Source organism: Trichechus manatus, unplaced genomic scaffold (genome assembly GCF_000243295.1).
Source record: "Trichechus manatus latirostris isolate Lorelei unplaced genomic scaffold, TriManLat1.0 scaffold00243, whole genome shotgun sequence".
In the NCBI taxonomy this organism is placed as follows: Eukaryota; Metazoa; Chordata; class Mammalia; order Sirenia; family Trichechidae; genus Trichechus; species Trichechus manatus.
The window spans coordinates 866041-874829 of NW_004444179.1; the positions used below are offsets into that span (position 1 = coordinate 866041).

An 8789-nucleotide genomic window follows, 5' to 3' on the forward strand; every position below is an offset into this window, starting at 1 on the left:
AAGAGCTACCTCCTCGAAGTAGAGTTGACCTTAATGACATGGATGGGGTAAAGCTTTAGGGACCTTCACTTGCTGATGTGGCATGACTCAAAATGAGAAAAACACTGCAAACATCCATTAGTAATCTGAATTTGGAATGTATGAATTATAAATCAAGGAAAATTGGAAGTCATCAAAAATGAAATGGAGTGCTTGAAGTTTGATATCCTAGGTGTCAGTGAGCTGAAATGGACTGGTATTGACTATATTGAAAGGACCATCATATGGTCTAGTATGCCAGGAATAGCAAATTGAAGAGTAAGGACATTGTATTCATCATCCAAGATCTATGCTGAAGTGCAACACTGTTAGTGATAAGAGAATATACACATGCCTACAAGGAAGACCAGTTAATAAGACTATTATTCAAATTTACACAACCATCACTAATGCCAAAGATGAGGAAATTGATCAACCATGCAATCAATATGCATTGATAATTACTGGCAATTGGAATGTGAAAGCTGGAACAAAGAAGAAGGGTCAGTAGTTGGAAAATATGGCCTCAGTGATAGAAATGACTCAGGAGATTCCATGATAGAATTTTGCAAGACCAATGGCTTATTCATTGTAAATACTTTTTTCAACAACTTAAACGATGACTATACACAAGAACCTTGCAGGATGGAATACACAGGAATCAAATCAAATCAAAAATATCTATGGAAAGAGACAATGCAGAAGCTCAATATCATCAGTCAGAGCAAGGCCAGGCATCAATTACTGAACAGACCATCAATTGTTATTATGCAAATTCAAGTTGAAGATGAAGAAAATTAAAACAAGTCCACAAGGGGCAAAGTGCAAACTTGAGTTTATGCCATCTGAATTTAAAGACCATCACAAGAATAGATTTGAAGCATTGAACACCAATGACTGAATACCAGATGAGATGAGGGATAAAGTCAAGGACATCATGCATGAAGAAAAAAAAATGTCATTAAGAAGATAGGAAAAAAAGAAAAGACCAAAATATATGTCAGAAAAGACTCTGAAACTTCTCTTGAACACAGAGTGCCTAACATGAACAGAAGAAATGTTGAAGTAAAAATCTGAACAGAAGATTTCAAAGGTTATATGAGAAGACAAAGTATAATATGATAGTGAAATGTGCAAAGACCAAGAGTTAGAAAACAGAAAGGGAAGAACAAGCTCAGCACTTCTTAAACTGAAAGAACTGAAGAAAATTTTCAAGGCTTGTGTTACAATACTTACAGGTTCTACGGGCAAAATATTGAACAATGCAGGAAGTATAAAAAGAAGATGGAAGGAGTACACAAAGTCACTGTACCAGAAAGAATTGATCGATGTGCAATCATTTCAGGAGGTAGCATATGATCCAGAACCCATGGTACTGAAGGAAGAAGTCCAAGCTACACAGATGGCATTGGTGAAAAACAAGGCTCCAGGACCATGCACAAAAACAAATTCAAAATGGATCAAAAACCTAAATATAAAACCAAAAAGTATAAAGATCATGGAAGAAAAAATAAGGGCAACACTAGGGGCCTGTAAAAAATGGTGTGGGGTAGCATCTGACCTGCTCTAACTTCCCAAGGGGGAAGGAGAATTAAGATCAACAGCCTAGGGGTGATTCCTGTGAGGCAGAGGTCAGACATGCTTCCTCTCTCCACCATCTTTACCCACTCTGACTCCAACTGTCCCTCCCACAGCACCCTCTACTTTCTACTGAGCTCAATAATTCATTGCAATGGCAACACAGAACTCACAGACCATACTTATGATTATGGGCTTTATTAGGGAAGTAACAGGTTACAATTCAGGCTCAGGAACACTCAAGGATACAGTTATTCCATCAGAACAGCCTCTTCCCAGCCATGCTTACAAAGTCACGCCTCTCCCTGCCCCTAGGCCTCTGCCCAAAGGCACTCAGCTTTCTCACTTTCTGGGCCAGAGGCCACCAGGCCATCTCCTGCTGCCAGTCTCTGCTGCTGGTTCTCTCCTGCCACTGCTTCTCACTGTCTTCAGGATTACCTCTCGCTTTTCTCTCTTGGTTTCCTGTTTCCAGGAGTTTCTTGGTGCAGGGATCCCAGGTCCAAAAGACGCATTGGCTCTTCTTCATTGGTGATGGTGGTGTCTTCTCTTTCCCACCTCTGGGGTGGCTCATTTCAAGCCCAGCAGGATGACAAAACTGACCAATCTCTTTGATGGGCTACAATTACCCTATCACAGGATCTTGCCCAATCACTTAGGTGGGAGTTACAAGACCATGACTAGAAAGGCCACACAAAAGTGATCCATCATACTGCAGGGCCCTAATATACAGCATAAACAGGATACAAACCATAATTAACGTACATAAACACCAGAAGATAAGCCAGATAAATGGGGTATTCTAAAAATTAAACAATTATGCTCACCAAAAGACTAAAAAGAGAACCTACAGACTGGGGGAAAATTTTGGCTATAACATAGTCCACAGAGGTCTAATCTCTAAAATTTATAGGAAAATCAAACACTTCCGCAATAAAAAGACAAATAATCCAGTTAAAAAATGGGCAAAGGATATGAACAGACACTTTACTAAAGAAGACATGCAGACAGCTAACAGATATATGAGGAAATGTTCATTACCACTAGTCACTAGAGAAATGAAAATCAAAACTACCATGAGATACCATCTCACACTGACATTACTGGCACGAATCAAAAAAAATAGAAAATAACAAATGTTGGAAAGGTGGCAGGGAGATTAGAACTTTTACACATTGCTGGTGGGAATGCAAAATGGTACAACCATTTCGGAAAACGTTATGGTGTCTCCTTAAAAAGCTAGAAATAGAAATACCATACGATACAGCAATCCCACTCCTAGCAATATATCCTAGAGAAATAAGAGCTGTCACATGAACACACATATGCACACCCATGTTCATTGCAGTATTATTCACAATAGCAAAAAGATGGAAACAACCTAAATGCCCATCAACAGATTAATGGATAAACAAACTATGGTACATACATGCAGTGGAAATCTGTGCAACATTAAAGAACGATGATTAATGTGTGAAACATCTCACAACATGGATGAGTCTGGAGGGCATTATACTGAGTGAAATAAGTCAATCACAAAAGGACAAATGCCGTATGAGACCACTATTATAAAAACACATGAAAATGTTTCCACACAGAAAGAAACAATCTTTAATGGTTACAAGGGAGGGGAGAAGTAGAGAGAGAAAAACACTAACTAGATAGTAGATAAGTGGTGAAGGGTAAGACAGTGTATAATACTGGGGAAGTCAGCATAGAAGGTTCACAGACAACATCCAAAAACTCTGAGAGACTGAGCTACTGGGCTGAGGTCCAGGGAACATGGTCTTGGGGGATATTTAGCTCAACTGGCATAACATAGTGTATAAAGAAAATTTTCTACATCTAACTGTCGTGAGTAGCAACTGGGGTCTTAAAAGCCTACAAGCAGCCATCTAAGATACATTTGCTGTCACAAAACAATTTGTGTATCAACTGTTTAATGAGAAACTAATTTGTTCTGTAAACTTTTATAAACTTTCATCTAAAGTATAAAAACAAAAACAAAAAAAACCAAGGCTCCAAGTATTGATGGAATACCAATTGAGATGCTCCAAAGCTGAAAGTGCTCACTCATCTATGCTAGGAAATTTGAAAGGCAGCTACTTGGCCAACCAACTGGAAGAGATCTATATTGGTGCCCATTCTAAAGAAAGGTGATCCAATGGAATGTGGGAATTAATAGACAATATTAAAATCACATGCAAGCAAAATTTTGCTGAAGATAATTAAAAAATGGCTGCAGTTCTACATCAACAGGAAACTACCAGAAATTCAAGCTGGTTTCAGAAGAGGACAAGGAGCAAGGGATATCATTTCTGATGTCAGATGTCTTGCCTGAAAGCAGAGAATATCTGTTTTATTGACTACAAAAAGGCATTCGATTACGTGGATCATAACATATTATTCACAATAACATTGTGAATAATAAGAATCCTAACCAAAACCCACCACCATCAAGTCTATTTTGACTCATAGCCATCCTATAGAAAACAGCACAACTGCCCCATAGGGTTTCCAAGCCTGTAAATCTTTATGGAAGCAGACCGCCACATCTTTCTCCCAAATAGAAATCCCAGAACACTTAATGATGCTCATACAGAACATGCACATAGACCAAGAGGAAGTTATTCAGACGGAACAAGGGGATACTGCATGGTTTTAAATCAGGAAAAGTGTGTATCAGGGTTGTATTCTTTCAGCATACTTATTCAATCTGTATGATGAGCAAGTAATCCGAGAAGGTGGACCATATGATAAAGAATGTGGAATCAGGATTGGAGGAAGACTCATTAATATCTTGCCATATGCAGATGACACAACCTTGTTTGCTAAAAGTGAAGAGGATTTGAAGCACTTACAGAGAAAGATCAAAGATTGTAGTCTTTGGTATGCATTACACCTCATCATAAAGCAAACAAAAAATAACTGGACCAATAAGCAACATCATGGTAAACAGAGAAAGTATTGAAATTGTTAAGGATTTTATTTTACTTGGATCAACAACCAATGCCCATGGAAGCATCAGTCAAGAATTCAAACAACGTATTACATTAAACAAATCTGCTGCAATAGATCTCTTTAAAGTGTTAAAAAGCAAAGACTTCACTTTGAGGACTAAGGTGCGCCTGGTCCAAGCCATGGTATTTTCAATGGCCTATATACATGAAAATTTGGACACTGAGTAAGGAAGAATGAAGAAAAACTGACACATTTCAATTATGATGTTAGCAAAGAATATTGAATATACCATGGACTTCCAGCAGAAGGTATAAATCTGTCTTGGAAGAATTAACAGCCAGAATGTTCCTTAGAAGAGAGGATGAGAAGACTTCCTCTGGCTTACTTTGGACATGTTATCAAGAGAGACCAATCCCTGCAGAAGAACGTCATGCTTGTAATGTAGAGGTTCAGCAAAAAAGAGAAGGACCTTCAATGTCATGGATTGACAAGGGGCTACACCAATGGGCTCAAGCATAGCAATGATTCTGAGGATGGCTCAGGACTGCGCCATGTTTTGTTCTATTATACATGGGGTCATTATGAGTAGGAACTCAGTCAACAGTACCTAACAACCACAACTACCGTGTTCTTTATCCTTCTTGTCATGTGATCATTCACATCAAAACCACTATGTCTTCCTGGTAGAATTCCTGTTTCCTAAATGTCATCTCATCATAATCCTAATGTGTGTGCATTCCTTGGTAAATGGAAACATTTTACAAATAATTGCTTAGAGCCTACTAAGCAGGCCACTCAGACAAAAGTCCAAATGAAAGGACTTCTTCTTTACTGAAAGGCATATATGTGGAGGTTCAGTGATACCATCATTGATACAGTTTGCCCAATGATTCTGAATAAAAACATTAAAAATAATAATCCTTTAAAAATAGGATGTTGTGGATCCAATACAGCTGCTGACAAAGCCAGATAATCATAAACGGATTTTTTTTTTTTTTTAGATAATATTGTATTGTGTTTTGGTGAAAGTTTACATAGCAGATTAGGCTCCCATTCAACAATTTCTACACAAATTGTTCAGTGACATTGGTTACATTCTTGGAAATGTGTGAACATTCTCATTATTTTCATTCTAGATGTTCTATTTCCCATAATCTAGTTTCCCTGCCCCTTTACCTTCTCATCTTTTTTTTTTTTTTTTAAAGTAATTGTTGAGCTTTGGTTTCAGATAGAGGAGTTTTTTAAAGGACGGCAGTACTCACATGTAATATTCTTTATTTTGTGAGCCAATCTGTTATATAGTTAAAACGTGACCTTAAGGGATAGTTTTGGTTCAAGGTTTAATGTTTATCTCAAGGTAATAGTCTTAGGGAGTCATTTAGTTTGAACTGGTCCAGTATTTCCAGATTTTTTAAGAATTTCAGGCCCTGATCCACATTTTTCTCGAATTCTATCAAGATCCATCTATTGTGGCTAATATCTTGTCCCTGGATAGACGGTGTATCACATATTAAACTGATATAAACAGATTCTACACTTGATGTTAGCCATAAGGCAGAGAGGCTATCATAAATGGAGTTTTTGTCAAAATGTTCTATGAGAAATCTGTAGGACAAAATAGCCAACATATTAAACAAAAACTGGTGGAGAATTTTTCAAGACTATGGAAGACATGGACAGTTCAAGCCTCATCTGTAACCAACACAGTCCTGGAAAAACTATAAAGGATGGGTATGGTTTTGGACAACACTCAAAGGGACCCATTAAACACTGCCAAATGGATATTATTTAATGATCTCCCTCTATGATTTACAATTACTCACTAGTAACATATGTTTACTTTCTAAATGGTTAGAAGCATTTTCGCATTAAAAAGATACAGTACACACAGTGGATAAACTCTTATATTTACTTTCTCTGGTACTTTTTTTTTCCTTTGGTACAATAGGGTCACTATGAGTAAAAATCAACTTGATGGCAGTATTTTTTTTCCCCCTATCTGGTATATTTCAACTCGTCTATCCACTGATAGAGGAACATATTTGACTGGGACAGTTATTATGCAGTCTCGTCCCTTACTAAAATATTTCACTGTCCAAATCACTTCCAATTCTTGGGAAAGTTGGAAAGAGCAAATGGAATGTTACATTGGAATTTTTCTACTTTATCATACAACTTTAAGCTCTGATGACCCAAGTAATTACCATTAGCTTTCATACTCTTTACTCTTTCTTTTCAGGAAATCATACTTTGTACCCTCTGAACTGGTCCACTCAAATATAAATAAATTGAGCCACACTTGCTTCCAATCATTTACAAGCTGATTAGCTAAATATTTTAAAGGACTAGTTTATGTTAGTTCTATCATAGGCTTCCTTTCCTCCAAGCACATAATCATCCCATACATGACCTAAACCAGGTGATTTGGTATTCTGGAAGAGACATCAGAGGAAATACTGATTATGAATATCACTGGAAAAAAATACCTTATCAGATATTCTTCTTGTAAACAAGTAAATTATAAGGAATTTATTCCTAGATATATGTTTGCCAACTAAAACAACTTCAGCTATCTTTAAAAAAACTAAATATTTGTACCCATTAAAAATCTTAAACTTGAGACAAGGCCAAGATGATGGAATAGTCAGATGCTTGCCATGGTCCCTCTTACAACAAACACCCGAAAAAACAAGTGAATCGATTACATATGACAATCTAGGAGCCCTGATCATCAAAGACAAAGTGGAGGAGTTGGAATGAGAGGCAGGGAGAGGAAGAGAGAGTTCAGAATGAGCAAACAAGTGCCAGTCATCAGGTAGCCAGCACCCTATAGGCTGAGTTGGCCAGCTGACATGGGCTGAGGTGAGCAGTAGCACTTGGAATGTGTTTCACCCCTTTGGGAAAGACCGGGTGGTGGAGAGTCGGCACAAGCCAGGAGAAAGCAGTGCTGGACCTGCAAAAGTTAAGGGCAAGTGTCTAACCTACCACACAGGGTCAAAATAACCCTTCCCCCTCCGGGGCTTTTGTAGTGGAGAAGAGCCACTTTTCCCTCACCCACCCCACCCTCCCCCCCACTTTTCTCCAACACCAGTCTGGCAGTATTCAACAATTGCTATGCCCCCTAAGCCGGGAACTCAGGGCAGGTACTGCCCTTTGCTTAGGCACTGGCATAAGTAGTCCACCAACTGTGAATACCTTTCACCCTTGCCTAGACCTGTGTGGGCCCACTTAACAGCATAGGCCCTCTTTAGCATAGTACAACAAGGTATACACCTGAAGCCTATCTTCAACTGCAACAGCTAAGGGAGAGTGGCAGATTCGTGACATTTGACACCACCCTGCCCATTAAGCAGCATCCTCACCTACACTGGCTCCACGCACTCCACCTAGCCACCCATGACAGGGTTCCAAGAGTAAGTGATGCCTCCCAGTCCTTACAGCCAACAACATTAAATGCCCAAAATCTAGATGTAAAACCCACCCACCTACACGCTCTAAGGGACAGGGAAATGCCTTCCACCTAGGCACTCAGGGGCAGCCATCAGCCCCCTACCCTGCTCAGCACATAACCCCCTACTGCAGCCAGATACCTGTGCCTGCTCCAATCACCTTTATGTAGCCCTGCCCATCTAGCACTGTAGGTGAAAGCCTGCACCACACACTTGGTGACTGACAACCTGGATACCTGAGCAGAATCCACATAAGAAAAGAAAATGGCCTCCTGAGCTCAAATACCTGGTAGCAGCTCTAACCACCCAGTGACAGTATGTGTGAGCTTCAAAGATTCCAATAATCAAAGTAGCTCCCATGCCCAGCCTATCTGGGCATATTAAAACAAAACAAAACAAGAAGGTAGGACACAGTAAACAAACAGATGATAAATAAATATAACAAGCTATTGATGGCTCAGGGACAACAGTCAGTATATTTTCACATAAACAGGCAGACCATGATGGCTCCAGCAAGCAACCAAAACAAAGACTCAGGAACCCTCCTGGAGGAAGAGAAGGTCTTGGAATTACTGGAGGTAAAATTCAAAAGATTAATATACAGAGCTCTTCAAGAGATCAGGAAGGAGATGAGACAAAACTCAAACCAAGCCAAGGAACACACAGACAAAGCAATAGGGGAATTTGCGAGAGCTATACAGAGCAAAACGACAAATTTAACAGGCTGCTAGAATCCATAGAGAGACAGCAAATAGAAATCCAAAAGATTAAGAATAAAATTTCAGA

At 39.0% G+C, this 8789-nt stretch overlaps 1 non-coding gene across 1 annotated transcript; it reads right to left on the minus strand.

The window, feature by feature from the left end:
* Window positions 1-5937: 5937 nt before the first annotated feature.
* On the minus strand, window positions 5938-6121 carry LOC111819005 (U2 spliceosomal RNA). Its single transcript, XR_002822818.1, has one exon. It is a non-coding gene; the product is annotated as a U2 spliceosomal RNA (small nuclear RNA).
* Window positions 6122-8789: the final 2668 nt, after the last annotated feature.